General features: G+C 41.4%; 1 long non-coding RNA gene across 1 annotated transcript in view; it reads left to right on the plus strand.

Annotated features, from left to right (window-relative positions):
• Positions 1-18737, plus strand: part of LOC114596463 (uncharacterized) — a 333985-nt gene that overhangs the window by 283753 nt on the left and 31495 nt on the right. Inside the window, exon 4 of the long non-coding RNA XR_003706534.2 lies at positions 12128-12238. This is a non-coding gene — a long non-coding RNA (uncharacterized LOC114596463). The remainder of the gene's footprint in view (positions 1-12127; positions 12239-18737) is intronic.

Below are 18737 nucleotides of genomic sequence, written 5' to 3' on the forward strand. Positions count from 1 at the left end.
TGAAGTAAGTGGTGGCAAAACACAAATGAAAGCTACAGTGTCCATGGATTGACTTGTTTGTGGGAGTTTTGTTTGCAGCTCAGTGAGTTGGGAGCCAGGAAGGTAATAAAGAGAAGTAGATTCTAGCTACAATTCTCGGTTGAACCCATGTACTCCAGCATGATATACCTAAAATCAAAGAGAGACTTGTTTTTCACCTGGATCTACCTTTCCAGTGAAAGAGAGAAAAATATGCAGTCACTATGATTAACTAGTGTCTCTCTGCATGTCTGTAAAGGAAAAAAATCAAAAGGCAATAATCTCTAAAATCTGCATTAATGTGACAGAAACCAGTTATGCTTTATTTGATTTTTTTCCAATATTGTATTTTATTATTAGAATATGTTTCTTTTAATATAAACCACTCAACAATTATTTTGAAAAGTAGGGTATAAACAACTTCAGTCAATAAATCAGAGAATGTGGTGAGAATTTAGCTGCATGCCATTAAAGAGAAACAAATGGAAATTTACTCTAGGGGTCTTCTTCTCCTTCTGGAGATGATTACAATGAGGACAACATAATTTAAAATAACCTCAAGAGCACATGGCACCCAGAAAATATTGGGGGAGGAGGGCAGAAAATTGTAGATATGAGGGCTGCAGAGGACTTGGGCTTCCTGGAAAGAGGTGATGCAGAGAATCAAAGATAGTAGCAATACAGCGGTAATTCTGGTTGCGGACAGGATCCGTTCTGGAGCTCCAATCGGATCCCAAGGTTTCCACAACCGAAGGGACCACTTCTGCGCATGCGCGCAGGATGGTAGAGCGCTTCTGCGCATGCGGCAAAACCCCAGAAATATACCGGTTTGCTGCTTACGTATCCTGAAGTTTATGTAACCGGAGGGATACGTAAGCGGAGGAATGACTGTATCTTTAAAAGGGTATAGCTGTTTTATCACAGTTCTGGTATTACATTGACACCATATAAAGGCAGTGACCATATTTGACACATTCAAATGATGCATGATTGCTAATGCGTGGGTACTTTTGGACTCAGAAGAAGGCAGAATGGGGCCAGGGTGGGATGGAACGGGCCAAGGCCCATTTATACACACTCTGCTTATGAGCACGGGAGCCAGCAACCTGCGTGAAATGGTTGCCGCCTGTTTTAAAAACACATTGAAACCACATGACGTCCCCCAAAGCATCCTGGGGACTGTACTTTACCCCTCACAGGGCTATGATTCTGAGCCCTCTTAACAAACTACATCTCTCAGGACTATTTGGGGAGGGGAGGAGAGCCATGAGCTTAAAAAGTCTGGTGTGGATCAGCCCAAGGATTGCAACTGGGTTCAACATGTATTAATGACCACTAGACTTTGTATTACTAGAACAGGAGAGGGTCCCAGTATTCCAAATAACACCTACCTACAGACTTTTAAAAAAGGAGGCAGGAGGGGGAAGAACTAGGGATAGCTCTAATGAAAATAACAATAACAACAATAATTAACATCACAGCCGTATGACAGAAAAGAATCTAACCAGATTATATGAAGACAATTTTCCTTACCTTATATGAGAGAAATCATAGTCAACCTCTAAGTGCTTTAGAAATGCACAGAGGTAAAAATGGGTTTTTGGACTGATTTTATGTTGTATGTACAAGAGAGTAATAGTAGGTTAGTAGTAGCAGCATTACTATCCCTTTTATTCCCAGGAGGCTACTGCATTTTGCAGGAAAGTTTCTCTTTTAATTCCTAAAAATACCTGAAGCCTGCTCCCCAGTAAACTGGAGGAAAGGTGTTAGTATGCCTGTTCCTGTTTTGTAGAACAGCATCCAAGCTAAGACATACAGGAGTGTCCACCATTTTCACTTTTCAGGAAAAACTGAATACATTTTTGTTTCGATAAGCTTTTCCAGTTGTATGAAAAGGTTCGTTTCTTATACTTTAAAACAATACACAATAAACACTTATCTTTAGTCATTTTTGTCTTTTTTTTTAAAACTACCAGTAGCAATTTTTGTGGTATTTTTCGACATCATCTTGAGATGTATAAGATGATTCATAAATTAATAAAATAAAAGTATAATAATAAAATTATACCCCACCATTGTTCAAAACTACATCAGGTAGCTTACTTAATGATATGTTAATAACTTGCTTGCTGCCTCTGCTGTTGACAGTATTGCTTTGTTAAAAAAAAAAGTAAAATTATAAATAAAAAGGGAGAAATGCAATATCCTCAGTGATAATAGATAGCACAATTAATTTGCCTTTATATAGGATCTGGAGGAAAAGGGTAGTCACTAATTCTTATTTTAATAAAGTTTATAGAGGTGTGAAGAAACTGAGATCTTTTGCGATAATCCAAATATCTATTCTGGAAATTGATAAGTGTCTTCCACTTACAGGATAGGCCCAAGGTGCTTTGCTTTCTGAGGCAAATTAAATGTTTGCCATCATCTCCCTTTCGTGGCTTATCATATGCTGAGCAGTATAAGAACCAATCATTGGGGGGATATCATGTCCCCATTTTCATGTTTAACGCCTGTCACTGTTTTGTCACCTTTCCATGATTGCAGTGTTTATGCCACAGAGTGTCCTTGAATGCTGACAACCAACTTAGGCTCCTAAACTCTCCCATGTGTTATAAAGTGTGGTGGTGGGGAAAACACACCCATTTTCATTCATTCTGATGAATGAGCACTAGGGAAATTGTGATAATAATAAATACTCTGATGACTTGATATGTTGGTTGCTTGCACTGGGATTTTCTTCCCTGACATTGCAAGTGTTATGATTTGGGGTTCCAGCAGACCACCAGTATTTTGTGGGAAAAGAATTGTCTGAGTGCAACAAATGTCCAAAGGGACATTTGCAAATAAATGTTTAGTGGAAAGGTGCATAAACAGCACACAAGCCGATCAGAATGAATGCTCATTATTGTGAAACCACCCTGCACACAGATCAGAATGAATGCGCAATAAAGACTGAATATTGTCTAACCTGCATATAAACAATGGGCAAGCAAATCAGGTTGACTGTTTGGTAAAAAGGTTCTCTGGAAGAGCTCTGGGTCAATAAGCTGCTAAATTGCCTTGGTGCACTTTCTGAATTAGTGTAGGCCGTGGGTTTACTCCCAGGCATCTACATAGCCATAGCAAGTAACCCTGGGATTTTGGCATTCCTGACTATTGCTTTCTGTTTGCCTTTATGACCGGACATGCCTATGTAAATAATTTCTTTTCATTTTTAATTATTGCCAAGTTTGTGGTTTAAGCACCGAAGCATTCTGCATTTTCCACAATATTCTATTTTATTTGGAGCATCCATCACCTTCTACCTTGCTGCTGTTTCTGTACTGGCCAGTAATTAAGTGGTTCTTGCAGGGCATGCGATTTTAGAGTGTGGAAGAAGAATGCAACCATATTGTTAACTACATTCTAGTTTAGCTCAATCTCTGTGCTGAACACACTTTAAAGGCACCTGTTCCTTGCTTATAAAGGAGAAATATGCATCTCTGTATAGTAGCCAGCCCATCTCTTTCACTCAGAGACTGCAGTGTTTGGGACACTTCATTGTGTCCAGGATTGCTGCTTGTTTGCATAACAGATGGCAATGAGACCCTGCTTCTGCAACTTTGTCATTTCATCTACCTGCTTTTATTTTTTGGTGTGTGTGTGTGTGTGTGTGTGTCTGTTTCTTGCACATCCTAGAGCAGAGCTAGCCCAGTGGTACCTTCTAGATCAGTGTTTCCCAACCCTTTTCTGACCATGGCCCCCTTCTGACCTTGTTTCCTTCCTGTGCACACCCATGGACGAAGCCAAGTGGGGACTGGGGACAAATAAGAAAAAATCAATACAAATCTGAGGTTCTGGCTCCCATAACAAAAGCCTGTCCCCCTAACAAAAATCCTGGATACGCCCATGCCCCCCCATCCTACCGGTAGAAAGGCAGCTATTTAAATGTTTTGTTTGTAAATAGAACATGTCTTACATATACATAATTTTTATAACTTATACAAAATACAATTACATAAAATGATAGTAACATAGTGAAATATTGTTGAAGCAGAAAAACAGAATCATGGAGCTGGAAGGGACCCCTAGGGTCATGTTTCTAGTGCAACTCCTGAAATGTAGGAAATTCAGCTAAAGCCTCCATGAGATATGGCCACTCAACCTCTGAATCCCCATTCCACAAATGGGGAGCCACTGCAGAAAAGGCCCGTTCATGTGTGTGACCCTCTGGACCTCTCGTAGAAGAGAGGTCCTCTCGTAGAAGTGAGGTCCACACAAAGAAGGGCCTCAGAGGGTGATCTGTTGGCCTTGCTACTGACCCCAGGCTCTGCTATTGATTTATGACTGCTTTTCAGCTGCAAAGGTGCCTGCTAGATTCAGAACCCAGCCATTAAGGTGAAAACCCTTTACACTTATGTGAAATACTAATCCCACCCATCACACACACACCCCCCTCCCTGCCTCTCTCCCCAGCACCCTTACCTTGAGCTCCTCATCTCAGATAATTATGCTGCAGATGAATCATTTTTTAATGTTTGGTTTAATACACACAGATTCTTTAAACAATAAAAAAAAATATCAGCAAAACATCATCACGATCTGGAAATCTCTTTTTTAACATAGAAAATGGTTTCCTTAATGGCACAGGGGGAGAACACGACAGCAAGCTTGACAACATAATTAGAAGATTGTTATGGGGAAAGGGAAAAGCATTCTTTATACAGCTCTTACTACTTTCAATAAGATTATTCTCCCTGAATAGCTAATCAGCTTTTCTAGCTTCCCAAATCCATGCGCTTTAAGCTGCTCTCACAGTTCTTCTTAGTTACTAAATGGCTAACAGTGACACCTCCAAAAGGGAAATTTAAAGTGTTAACCAAATGTGAGCAAACAGCATGATGGAGACTGCAGATAAAAGAGATTTTTGGCAGATTAGCAGCAATTTAAGAAGATCACACTGTTACACCTAGGTTGACAAGAGCTGACAGGGTTTGCTGATCTCTGCTCCTATCTCCAATTTGAGTGTCATGTTTCAACAGAAATGAGAGGAATACCAAAAAAATAAAAAATAAAATAAAACGGGGGGTGGGGGAGCGGGGATCTTTTCAGAACAGAACATTGGCTTCACAGCAAGTGTTTATGGCAGCTGAAACAAAAAGGAGCTAAAGAAGGAGATGAAAGGATTAAAACAAAACGTGTTTGTCATTATGCGCCCAGTTTATTCTCCTAATGCAACGGGTCCTTATTTTGCATTGGAAAGGCCCTTCCACTCCACCCCCTCTTTTTACTTAGCCTGGCAAAAGATAAATAAAAATGCGACACAATGGAAAGGGTGGGGAAAGACAGGTAAGACTTAGCACACACGGATTCTGCATTATGAACATTGCAGCAATTACTACATGGAGCAAGGCAGGGATGCTACTTCAACTCTACATGAGGCATTACCAAATACTGTTGTTGAATCACCCTGAGTAGCCACAAAGTACTTGGGTGCCCTCTTAAATTTTAATCCTTCAGAGATGGAGGCAGAAAATCCCACAAGTTCCTTTACGTGGAGAAAATTAATAATACATGAATTAACTCACAATTTGCTGTTCTTTTGTGACACCCAGATCAGTTGCCCAAAGCAGCCACCTCTCTCTACCTCAGCCTTTTTCAATCTTGGGTTCCCAGATGTTCCTGGACTGCAAGTCCCATCATCCATAGTCAGCAGGGGCAGCAGTCAGGGATGATGGGATTGGTAGTCCAACATCTGGGAATTCAAGTTTGAGAAAGCTGCTCTATCCAATGGTAACTTGAAAGTCATGCTCCTAGACAGGGATGGGAGGACTTGTCTATTTCAATTCTCTTAGTTTCTTGTTTTTCCAGTCTTAAATTCAATTAATCACATTTTGCATCAATTCATTGTGTTTCTTTTAAAGAAAAATCCTTACGAAAATTCAGCAGCATTGTAGTGCAAATTTCTCATAATAAACACATGTTTACATACAATTTTGTACACATTTTTGCAAACAATCCCCTCGATAAATACTGTATTTGTGCATGTTATCTTAATGCACACTTTCACCTAAAATATGCATTTTTGTAAGCATTGATTAGTTAGAGAAATGCACCACAAAATTTGGATGAGTGTGAATTTCAAAAGCCAGTTGTGCCTTGGTCTGCATATGATTTTGGAAAGTGCAAATCTGATAGATTCTGCCTGAAATCTGTACCAAATTGAAAATTTCCTCCATCCCTACTCTTGGAAGAATTCAAGATTAAATTGCAAAAAGTATCTTATGTTTCAAAAAACGATTTTATCCCTTATTTCTTTAATACTCTAGTAGTGATCACAACTCAAACAGCGACGTCACAAGGGATTTAGGAGTTCATGCATCCTTAGTACATAAACCAATTTCACTGAATCATTAAAACACAAAATCATAAGAGATTGAAGGGACCACAAGGCTCACCAATTCAAACCCCCTGGAATGCAGGAGTCTTTTGGCCAACGTGGGACTCAAACCTACAGCCCTGAGATTAAAAGTCTCATGCTCTACTTACTAGTATGAGCATGGCCAATAGTCAGGGATAGTGGCAGGGGTGCCAACCTGAATAAAATATAGTGGCAGGGGTGCCAACCTGAATAAAATATAGTGGCAGGGGTGCCAACCTGAATAAAATATAGTGGCAGGGGTGCCAACCTGAATAAAATATTGGGCGTGGTGGTGGCAGGTAAGCCATACTTGATCACAAGACGTGACCCACCCACCTACCATTTTAATGGCAAGTGCCATCAACTTTGGGCCCCGGCCCCCTCAAATATTCTACTGGGGAGGTCCAAAGGGACCTTGGTCCCCAGGAGTTGGCTCTTGTGGTTATAACTGTGGCCCAACAACACCTGGAAGTATGGAACAGTTAATTTATATACAATTTTTTGGCCCACGGGCCCAAAGTAGTGAAAGCACCTCATTGGCTGCCCTTGTTCTAGAGGAATGGTCTGAACCTATGGTTTGGAACACCAGGATGGAGGCTGCAACCCCACTCTCTAAATGGTACCTCCTTGTACTAATAAAAGAGATTGTGTCATCCATTTCATTTCTGCAGGTCATGGCAGAATAGCTTCCACTAGGTAAATTGAATCCAAGTATCTGCTTATTCACAACAAATGTTGTAGCCATGTGAAATAATTTAAAACCTTGTTAACACCAACAAGACCCCGACAGTATAAAAATTATCTGTACCGTGTGTAAGCATCCCATATGTCTTTCCTGTGCCTGTTGATTATATTCCTCTTTCAACAAACCTTTTAAGCTGAAATCTTTCCCAGTCTGCATCTGCACTGGATTTCTTTTTTAAAGTCGTGTTTATTGCTTTATCACTTGTTTGCTACCCTGGGCTCCTTTGGAAGGAAGGGTGGGATATAAATTAAATAATAGATGAAGTAAGCATCTTTTAACTGTTTCAGTTTACTTTCCACATGTTTGCGATTTCATAGGCTCTTCTATGTGTACAGTGCTAATGGCATGTAAAACAGGCACTTCTTTGGTGAGACAGCCAATACCTAGATAGAAGACAGGTTGAGAGGTCAGATCAAGAGCTTCTACGTTCCTATACAGCTCAGAAATCTCAGGTTTAGACTCCAGCCCAGTCATCAGATGCAGAGCCAAACCCTTCTGCAACCGAAAAGTCTCTGCAAAAGGGTTTGCCGCTATTTTTCCTTTTCATTCTTTTAGCATCTCAGTAAATCCAGCAGAGACATTACTGTTCCTCATGATGCGAGCATACAATGTGAAATGTAGTCATGCAGTTTAAATGGGGAATTAATCAGCATTCAGAGCTCTAGGAGATTGACAGGGAGCTGGCTCTGTCAGTCATCTGCAGCAGGACTCTAAGGCCTAATTTTCCTAAGTGAAAATGTGCTTTCAAAATTGCAATGCAATTTTCAAAAATGGGAGCTGAATATTTAAATACTCATTCTTTTCAACATGACTGTTTGCTGTCCAGCTGCTGCTTATGTCTATGTCTGTGTCTATTGGGATATGGGATTTAAAAAATAATAATAATGGGGGGGAATGCATTCTGCATTGCAGTTTACACCAGTGACCCCAAGGCAATGCCCAGGTCAATTGCAGTTTCAAGCTTTCCAAGTCTTAAGATGATATTGCAAGGTTTAAATAAAATAAATAAAATGGGTATTTCTTTATGCTGCTCCTTTGCTTTCTCCCATATAAATGAATAGCTATCATTTATTACTATGGGGGAGGGGGATAAGGAATGCAATGAGACTAACCTATTCTCCATTCCTGTTGTTGGGTGGCCCAACACTCACAGGGATCTTGCAGCGGGGTGTGCCAATGTTTCTTTCAGCAGAACACTGCACTCCTCAAGAGCTCCCTACAATACAGAGGCCCTCCCGCCACACTCCTCTGTCCATCATAATGACAGCTCTAATATAATAATGGACAATGCATGTAAAAAAGGGAGGGCACTGTATGGAGTGTAATATAATAAGGAATGTGACACAGTGGAAACAAAGACATGCACAGAACATTACATGATCAGACACTTACTTCCTATTCTTGCTGCAGTTGGAGTTCACCCCAGCTGCCTCACCAGGCTAGTTGCAGCAACTTCCTGTACAAGTTGCTGTGACAGAGATATGTCTATTATTCACGCCAACTGGCATTTTACCAAGTGTCCAAGGTACGTCTCAAGTTTTGCCAACTTGAAAAAGCCATCAGGGACCTCTCGAAGCATTTCGACTGTTTCATTTCTATAAATCAACCATTTCCAGGACACGCACAGAATAGATAGAAATCGCATCTACATAAGATTACAAGTTGAAGGTGCCTATTTCGTTCTGCAAAAAAGTCGCCAATTTATTATAAAAAGGGATATTCTGATTTTTAGAAGGCAGTTATAATATAGTTTCCGTAGTTCTCACTGGCATGGTCAGTCTGTGTCTGGGCTGTACAAGTTCAGACAGTAGGCAGAGGATTCACATAACTGAATGCCCCTCATTAAAACAACAACAACAACAACAACAACCCCAGAAGTCCAAGAGAATGGTTCAGGCTCTGAAATACTTGTTTTCTGTGTGGAGAGAATTGTGCAGAATAGCAGAAGACTCGTCAGCTATGTGAGCACCAAGCACTCTGGACTGGTGAACATAGATTTACCAATTCAGAAGACTTTCTTTTACTTATAAAGTTTCAATATATTAATATATTTCAGGGACACTGCACGGTATCCAACTAAACAGCTTGGCTAGTGCAAGAAATTTTAACTGCACAATGGTATGTCGCAACCATTTCTTCTCCCTGTGTGCCCCCTCCCCGGTGCCCTCTGTAAGTTTACTCTGGAGGGTTGGGGGAACCCCTGGAGCAGATTTAGGGGTCACACAAGGAGAGGGCAAGGAAGTTCCATTGCACAGCTGAGACTGCTTGCAGTAGCAGAACTGTTTAGGTGGATACCACTCTCTATGGCTGCAATCCTATATCCACTTGCCTGGGAGAACTGAACTCAGTGGCACTTGCTTCTGGGTAAAGACATACAGGATTGCATGGTAAGTCCCACAATTTATTCAACTATCTCTAGAAAGGTCAGGGTGCATAAGGTCTTCTCGGTGCCTCCATTCATCTTAGCTGCAAATAGGCCCCTTATACATTGGGGAAGTCCCATTATTGCATTGCATGTAATATGCCATTTTAAAAAGTGGGCCTTTCCTTGGCTTAATAGATAGTTATTTGTTTCATGGTTTAATTGTATTCCATCCAGCTTCATCAACAGCAACTAAAGAGTCATAATAAGTACAGAAATATGGTGACAGATTCTTAGCCAGATTATTAGCCAAGCGAAGACGGTGCTCAGAATAAATGTATTAACTAGGCACATGCACTTTAATTTGTACTGTTTTTTTTTTAAAAAAAATATCCATTTATGAATTGCATTAGTGAATCTTGTAATAAAAATATTTTAATGAACTCATGGCATCATATGACCCTGTAAAATTATGTCAGCCCAATACCTGAAGAGGTGTTATTAGACATTGTTCTTATTAGTGTAATTATAATGCTGATTTAAAGGAGCTGAAAATTGGGGCATAAAGGTTGTTATAAGAGATAGGTAGAGTGAGTATGTGTATACTTTGCTAATATCCTTCTCTTGATGTGGCATAATGAGTTCCTAGGCAGAACTGTAGCACTCTGCAGGGTAAAGGTTGCATGAATTAAGCATGCAGAATTCAGTTCTAGGTTCTCCCAGTATGTTTGTAAATGCATGAGACATACACATCGGGGAAGGTGGATAATCTACATTTGCATAATGGTTAAGGTAAAGGTAAAGGGACCCCTGACCATTAGGTCCATTCGTGACCGACTCTGGGGTTGCGGCGCTCATCTCGCTTTATTGGCCGAGGGAGTTTGTCCACAGACAGCTTCCAGGTCATGTGGCCAGCATGACTAAGTTGCTTCTGGTAAACCAGAGCAGCGCACGGAAACGGCGTTTACCTTCCCGCTGGAGCGGTACCTATTTATCTACTTGCACTTTGACATGCTTTCAAACTGCTAGGTTGGCAGGAGAAGGGACTGAGCAACGGGAGCTCACCCCGTCACGGGGATTCGAACCACCGACCTTCTGATCGTCAAGTCCTAGGCTCTGTGGTTTAACTCACAGCGCCACCCGCATCCCTTGCATCATGGTTACCAGCTAGTAAATTACATCTTCTGTATTTTCCTGGAATAAATAACTTGTAACAGTACAATTATCAATGTGATATCTTACAATACTTCACTGTTTAGATGAGGTCTCATGTTGCACCAACACTCTGATAGGCTTAGGTTTATGGTTCCCAGTTCCCACAATAGGGTACAACCCCACATCCTGGCACCAGAGCAGAGCCAGAGACCCCATTTCAACCACAGTGCTGGCCTATCACCAGCCATTATACAGCATCTTAGCAGCCTTTTCAATTTACAACAGCCACAATGGTCAATATATTATGGGGTTTTCATATCATTTCCATTTCCAAATCATATGACTAGAAGGACCTATAACTTGGAGAAAACAAGAAAACAATCAACCTCAACACTAGGGTCATTGAGTGGAGTTAGGAGCGTCAGAACAAAAGGTACCTGTTCTTCCTCCCTAAAAGGAGATGGTCCAATCTTGCGCCCCATTGATGTCAGTTCCCAAGCTGCCTCTAAGGCTTCTCCTGACCCATTTTTAAGTCTGAGGAACTTGGGTAAATCAGCATCAGTTGGTCAATGGCATCAATTACTTTATACCTGTTACAGTATAAAGTAACAGGCATGTTTTCAACAGGGATTTTGCATTTCATTCCAGGCTAATTTCCTGGCTTTCTCCTTGCCTTTGGGCCTACCATGCCTTGAGGTCTCCTGGTACCTCACCTCCCATATTTTCAACCCATATCTGGGCACTCTAAGGCATCCACTCGTGCTTCCTCACCATCCCTGATTGACTCTCCTGGTCACACTTTGAATCAGCGTAAGAGGAAGAAGCAGTACTTCCTAGTGGCATTTTATTTGGGTGGTGCTGCCCTTAGCTTCCGTGTTGGCACAACTGAGATGTCACTTAGAGTGCAGCAGTCCAACAGACCCCTACACTATAGAATACTGGAAATGCAAAGGTTATTTCAGATGATGCACTACTCCTTGGAAGCATGGACATAACGGTCATATTTGCCAACCACAGCTACTAAGTGGTGTCCTGAAAAATTGGTTCTGCATTCACACGGCAGTTTATTCCATTTTCTCAACATTTCCCCAACTGTTACTTTCTGCATTATACGTAGTTGAGCTTTCCCAAGACTTAAAAGCCACTTCCATGGTAGAATATACTGCAGCTTTAGTGCTCATTTCTGTGTTATTTGCAAATGGATTTTTTTCTGGAAGCAAAATGTTAGGGAAACATCAGGGAAATGAAATAAACTGGTGTGAGAATGCAGCATAAATTAAAAGTATTATTGGCAGTTTATTGAACAGGCTTATGACAGAGTTTAAGCCCACAAAGGGGCTGTTATGGAAGGCACTAAATGCAGTTGTTGGATCATAAACTATGATCTTTGTTAAAAAAAGCAGATAAAATGCAATTATCTAATTTTCATATGCTTCCCTTGCAGGCTGATGAGTGTCCTATTGCTACCTGGTCATGTGAAGTGGTGGAACTGCTGTGGAAAGAAGGCTTCTTTGCTACAAAAGATTATGAAATGAATCACACACTCACAGGCCAGGTAAGTAGGTCTATTGTTTGTAGGAAAAGAAGAGTGTCACCACCACCCCAAAAAATAAAGGCAGTTGGGCTTTCAGATCAGATGTGTTCTGTAGCATGCCAAGGTTTGTCCTGCAAAGTCATTAAATTAGCCTGTAGATACAACTTACATAAATGTGTAAGCAAGCAGAGGTTGCCACACCAATAAATAAGCAGTGGCGTAGCTAGGTGCTCCGGCACCCAGAGCGGCACACATGCCGTGCCCCTGGGGGTGGGATGATCTGCCCATGGGCGGTGAGGAGAATAATCATCATCATCATCATCATCATCATCATCATCATCTCTGGGCGGCTTCTAACAAAACACTAAAATACAATAACTTATTAAACATTCTGACATTCAGAAGACATCTGAAGGCAGCCCTGTTCAGGGAAGTTTTTAATCTGTGATATTTTACTGTATTTTTGGTTTCTATGGAAGCCGCCCAGAGTGGCTGGGGAAACCCAGCCAGATGGGCGGGGTACAAATAATAAATTATTATTATTATTATTATTATTATTATTATTATTATTATTATTAAAAGCTTCCCTAAACAGGGCTGCCTTCAGATGTCTTCTAAAAGTTTGGTAGTTATTTTTCTCTTTGACATCTGGTGGGAGGGTGTTCCACAGGGCGGGTGCAACTACCGAGAAGGCCCTCTGCCTGGTTCCCTGTAACTTGGCTTCTTGCAGCGAGGGAACCACCAGAAGGCCCTTGGCACTGGACCTCAGCATCCGGGCAGAACAATGGGGGTGGAGACGCTCCTTCAGATATACTGGACCGAGGCCATTTAGGGCTTTAAAGGTCAGCACCAACACTTTGAATTGTGCTCGGAAACGTACGGGGAGCCAGTGTAGGTCTTTCAAGACCGGTGTTATATGGTCTCAGCGGCCGCTCCCAGTCACCAGTCCAGCTGCCGCATTCTGGATTAGTTGTAGTTTCCGGGTCACCTTCAAAGGTAGCAGGATTTGAGTGCAACAGTACTTTCCCTAACTCTGATTCCCAGCATCTGGTCAAGGGGAGACAGTTGCTCTTGCCACAACATTTAGCTGTTGTCTCTATTGCGCAACATTCAGCTCAGTATCACAACTTTCTGTGACCTACGAGGTAATGAAATTTGTTGCTTGTGTATACCTTGGAAGTAGCAATCAATCGAAAGAAGGGCAAAATGACAGACTCACTCTGATAGACTGGGCCCAAAGGAGCCCAAGTGGCTTATGCAATTAAATACAGAGAAATGCAAGATAATGAGATAAGGGACACATAATAAGGAAAGGATTTCTTTCCTAAACACTCACATGGTTCCAAAACACCAAGCAAAAAAAAAAAAAAAGAAAAGAAAGAAAGAAAGAAAGAAAAGACCTGACAGTAGAGATCAAAAGGAAACTGCACATGGCTACAGAAATAAAGTAAATGGCAGCACTGACTCACAGAGAGAAAGGCTATGATAGCAGCCGCAGTTATTCTTGCCAAATATGAGTGATTTATGAATGGGACCACTTTTTAGTACTGAGGAGCTGAGCACACCTTATTATGAAGAAGGGCAATAGGGAAAAAAATAGGGGTGGGGGAGAGAGACTGGGAACTTAATTATTCATAAATGTCAGAGAACAGAAGGGAATGGTCTGTAGTCTTTTGAAAATAGAAGAATGAGAGCCATCCCCTCAAGGAGGAATTCAAAATTCTGAAGCCAACAGAGAGGACAGATGTTTCAAAGGCAAGCTTGCAGTGCTGCAAGACACTGAGAGCCAACCTACATGGGTGATGCAGGGAAGTTCGCAATTGGCTCTCCTGAGGTTCTTCACTTTGAAACAGATTGGTAGTCGGGTTGCCTATTGAGGGTTTTTGGTGAGCCAACATGACAGTGATGTGGGATTGAGGACTGGAGTGATCGTTCTGTGGTATTATGGCAGTGGACAGAGCTCAAGTGTAACTTTTCAATAAATGTGTTTTAAACAAACAACGAACTGTAGGATGAAGGGCCAAAGCTCCTCAACCTTCAACACAAACTACTCTGATCAAATGTGGAGTCCCCTAAACTTATTTTTTAAAAATAAATAAATAAATAAATTGGGGAAATTCATCCATAGATTATCTGCTGTGAATTATTTCTAATAGGCACTTTAAAAAAAATCAAGAGGCAAACTCATACAACTACTCTGAATTACATAGTGCTTATAATATAGATTTCCTGTGAGAGGCAGCCACAACTGACCTGCATCAGCATAATTTTTATTCTCCCATAACAACGTAAACTCATGGCACATGCTTGGAAGTTGCCCATATCTCCTGCTACAATCAGTAAAATTACTCCATCTTGATCCAAAATTATCCTGACTTTGCTTTTGTTCTCTAAATCTGATAAAGTGAGTTAGTTTAACGATTAATCCTCAGCCCCATATTTTTACCATGCCATTCTTTGATACCTCGTATAGTTGATGATCTCTACTCCCCTGCGTATAAAGTCCTAGCTGCTGCTAAGAAAGGAGTTCTATAAGGCTCTTAACAAACACATGCTTGCATGTCTTTCTGCCTACTATGCAAATACAGATTTCTGTTCAATATAATGCATGCTTGTATTTCAAAAGTGGATATATGCATTTTTAATCCCTCTTCCTAATATGTACATTTGTACATATTTTTGGCTGGAGGACTACATCACAACATTCAGAGAAGTGCAGATTCTGGAAGCATATAGCTGCCTTTCAGTTCACAATCTTATAAGAAAAACTGCTCCTTTTCCATTATGGGGTATCCAAGAGCCTGTATAGAGTCCTTAAGGAGGTTCCCTATCGGAAGGAGAAAATAACAGAGGCCAACCAGAGAATATTGAGAAGCAAAGCAGCTAGTAAGCCTGATATGTATTAACTGTTGCAACAGGGTGCTCACTGCCACACACAGGAGGCAGGAGGGACCCCGAACAATGATGTGCAAGCCCTTATATAGACTTTTGAAGTTGCCCACCCTGTAGCCAGAGCCACCCCTAAAACATCATACATACATACATCACAGAAAGAGGCGGTCTACAGCAGAAATCCTGTCTACCAGGATAATGGTCACTGACTGCATTACCTGGACAACCCAACCATTCTTTTGTGATGGTAAATACTTTAATTCCTGAATCCAGGTTGCAGGCGCACCCTATTCATACACAAAGACACCCTTAAGACAGGTAAGCAAAAGACAATGGAGAGGCTTTCCCATTTTCTTCCTCCTTGCAGAGAAATATTTGAGGTCACTACTGGGAGAGTCAAAATGACTTCAGGATTTTTCTCCTGTACTATTTTAGACATGTGGTTTATATACTTATGTATGTGTTTTCCTTGTAAATTTATGAAACGCTTCTTTTATATTTGGGACCTTAGAATTTTTATACAGTGGTACCTTGGGTTACAGATGCTTCAGGTTACAGATGCTTCAGGTTACAGACTCCAATAACCCAGAAATAGTACCTCAGGTTAAGAACTTTGCTTCAGGATGAGAACAGAAATTGTGCTCCAGTGGCGCGGCAACAGCTGGAGGCCCCATTAGCTAAAGTGGTGCTTCAGGTTAAGAACAGTTTCAGGTTAAGAACGGACCTCCAGAATTAATTAAGTACTTAATCTGAGGTACCACTGTAACAACATATTGTTTCAGAGTGTGAGAATTAGGGAGGTTTGTATTAAACTGCATACTGAGCCAAACGTATCCCCAGTTGTAAGCATAGTGTGCTCAAGATTGCATCCAAAGGCCTCATTCCAGCAGGCTGCTGTGTGTGCGTGTTGTCTGGTTGGAAAGCCCCAAACACTAGTTTGGGCCGTGCAGCCTTAGTCAGACTCTTGGAAACAGTGCCAATCAGTTCAGAAATGAGAGGGAGGAGGAGTGGACTGCATCCTCCCCACTCCCCAGCCTCCAGCAGATGATTGGCAAACACTATTGCCGATGATCTTATCAGGGTTGCACAGCTTCTGGGCTTTTTGATTCTGCAGAAACATGAGTTCAGCACAAGCCCCACAAATTGGGGCAATACTATTCCTTTAGCTCCCTTTGAAAACAGGAGAAAGAAGTGCTATTGCAGTATCTAGCCGAAGTGTGGGAGGGATTATTAGAGTGACAAGAATTGAAAATGATTTTTAAATACTGTTTGCACATTAATAAATCACATCCATTTTTCATTTATCACCACGTCAGCTTTGTGAGGTGCAGCTGCAGTGCTTTCAAGTGAGGGATAAGTTAATTTGTAAAAAAAAAACAACTTTAAAAAGTGAAGACAAGTGCACAAGCTGATTTATTATCATTGAAGGGGCGATGAAAGTCCACTTCGCTTTAAGTAGGGCTGTGTATGCAACATATATTTAAACCACATTTAAGGCACCTGACTTCCCCCCAAAAGTCCTGAGAACCATAGTTTGTTGAGGGTGCCCAGCACTGTAGCCCTGTAGGGATAAACTACAGTTCCCAGTTGAATGTGCGCACTGCCTTCAATGAAGCATGGCACTCATGGTGATGTGGAAGAACAGTGGCAATTCTGCCTGCAGTGTTACATCTGTGATGACTCATTCATTCATACATGCAGCAAGCCATCATTTTTATTGTGTGGTCATGTACATGTGTGAACCAGCTCTGGACTGCTGGGCACATGGCCAAAAGTGTTTCCTCTGTAGTATATGGATGCCTTTCCACTGAAAAGCAGGATGGCCCCCATAAGCTTGTTATTTGACATGCCATCTCAAAAAAGCCAGGAGTGCCATGTCCTGCATGCACGTGTGAGCACATCCCAGCTCTTGCTTCTTGGTCCTTCAGCTTCAAAAGCTTGTAATCTTATGTTACATCTTGATTCTCAAAAGCTGATCATTGATCACATGATCATCTCTGTCTGTTTCTCATATGCCCACCCCCTTTGTTGTTGTAGTTGTTTGCAAGTTTGGGCATTTTGGAGCATCTGTTCATTTTTCACAGCCAAGGAAGAACCATATGTTTCATATCTGGTTCTTAAGCATGTTTTGATACAACAGGTGGCAAATCTTTAAAAACTATTATTAACTGTTATTACTTTGCCATCTTCATTTAGCACTTGGGTGGCGGGCCTGTTCCGCTCCCCAGACAGAAAATTAAAGCACACATTGGGGGGGAAACAAATTAGTGCTTTTCATCCCAACTTTGCAACCAGCCAGACAGCTTGTAAATGAGCTCTTTAAGGAGAATAGGAACTTATTTCCACTTCCCTATTACATACACCCTTCTTTCTCAGAAAACCTGCCCAGTTTAGAAGGTACCATATATATATGGCACTAATCCAAGTTTTTGTTGTTGTTTAGTCATTTAGTCATTTCTGACTCTTCGTGACCCCATGGACCAGAGCACGCCAGGCACTCCTGTCTTCCACTGCCTCCCACAGTTTGGTCAAACTCATGCTGGTAGCTTCGAGAACACTGTCCAACCATCTCGTCCTCTGTCGTCCCCTTCTCCTTGTGCCCTCCATCTTTCCCAACATCAGGGTCTTTTCCAGGGAGTCTTCTCATGAGGTGGCCAAAGTATTGGAGCCTCAGCTTCAGGATCTGTCCTTCCAGTGAGCACTCAGGGCTGATTTCCTTCAGAATGGAGAGGTTTGATCTTCTTGCAGTCCATGGGACTCTCAAGAGTCTCCTCCAGCACCATAATTCAAAAGCATCAATTCTTCGGCGATCAGCCTTCTTTATGATCCAGCTCTCACTTCCATACATCACTACTGGGAAAACCATAGCTTTTACTATACGGACCTTTGTTGGCAAGTTAGGCAGGATTAAATAAAATGCACTAAAAGCATTGAGAGTCTCATTGAAACGTATCTTATTCTGTTGGTTTCAAAGGGATATAAAAGTACAATCAGAAGCATGAGTTCCATAGGGTTTATTTCCTATTTATATTTATTCCCTGGTGGGTAGGCATAGGATTTCAGTTGTATGGTGCAGTTCTGTGCATGTCTTTGCAGAAGTATGGCCCACTGAGCTCAACAGGACTTACTTTCAGGATTGTCATGAATAACTTTTAACGGGATTAGGTATGTTCATGGAGAAGTGAAGAACGTTGAGACATGTGTTTCTGCTATAGGGAAAAACAAGGTGCATACGTGGATAGGGTAGCACAACCACACTAAAGGTTTGCCTGCATAATGGTATCAATGAGGACAAGTGAAGCCAAAGTGGTGAGGGGGGAGGGGGAAGCATGCAACATCAATATAAATAGGCGATATATATATATATGAAAGAAGACACTTTTCAACACTGCATAATATGTTCTCAAAAATAAATAAATCTGAGTAGTTTCCAAGTCAGCCAGACTTGAAATAGAAATGCTGGTACCAAAGTTTAAATGGTTTATTCTTGTGGAAGGTCTGCAAATTTGTCTACAAGCTGAACCCAACGTGCTTTTAATGCACAAATCCAGTAAGTGGGGTGGTGGTGGTGGTGATTTTTAAAGCACAATGTGTGACAAAAGGCTTTCACGCTGGCAGTTGACCTTGA

This window comes from Podarcis muralis, chromosome 4 (genome assembly GCF_964188315.1).
Source record: "Podarcis muralis chromosome 4, rPodMur119.hap1.1, whole genome shotgun sequence".
Lineage (NCBI taxonomy): Eukaryota > Metazoa > Chordata > Lepidosauria > Squamata > Lacertidae > Podarcis > Podarcis muralis.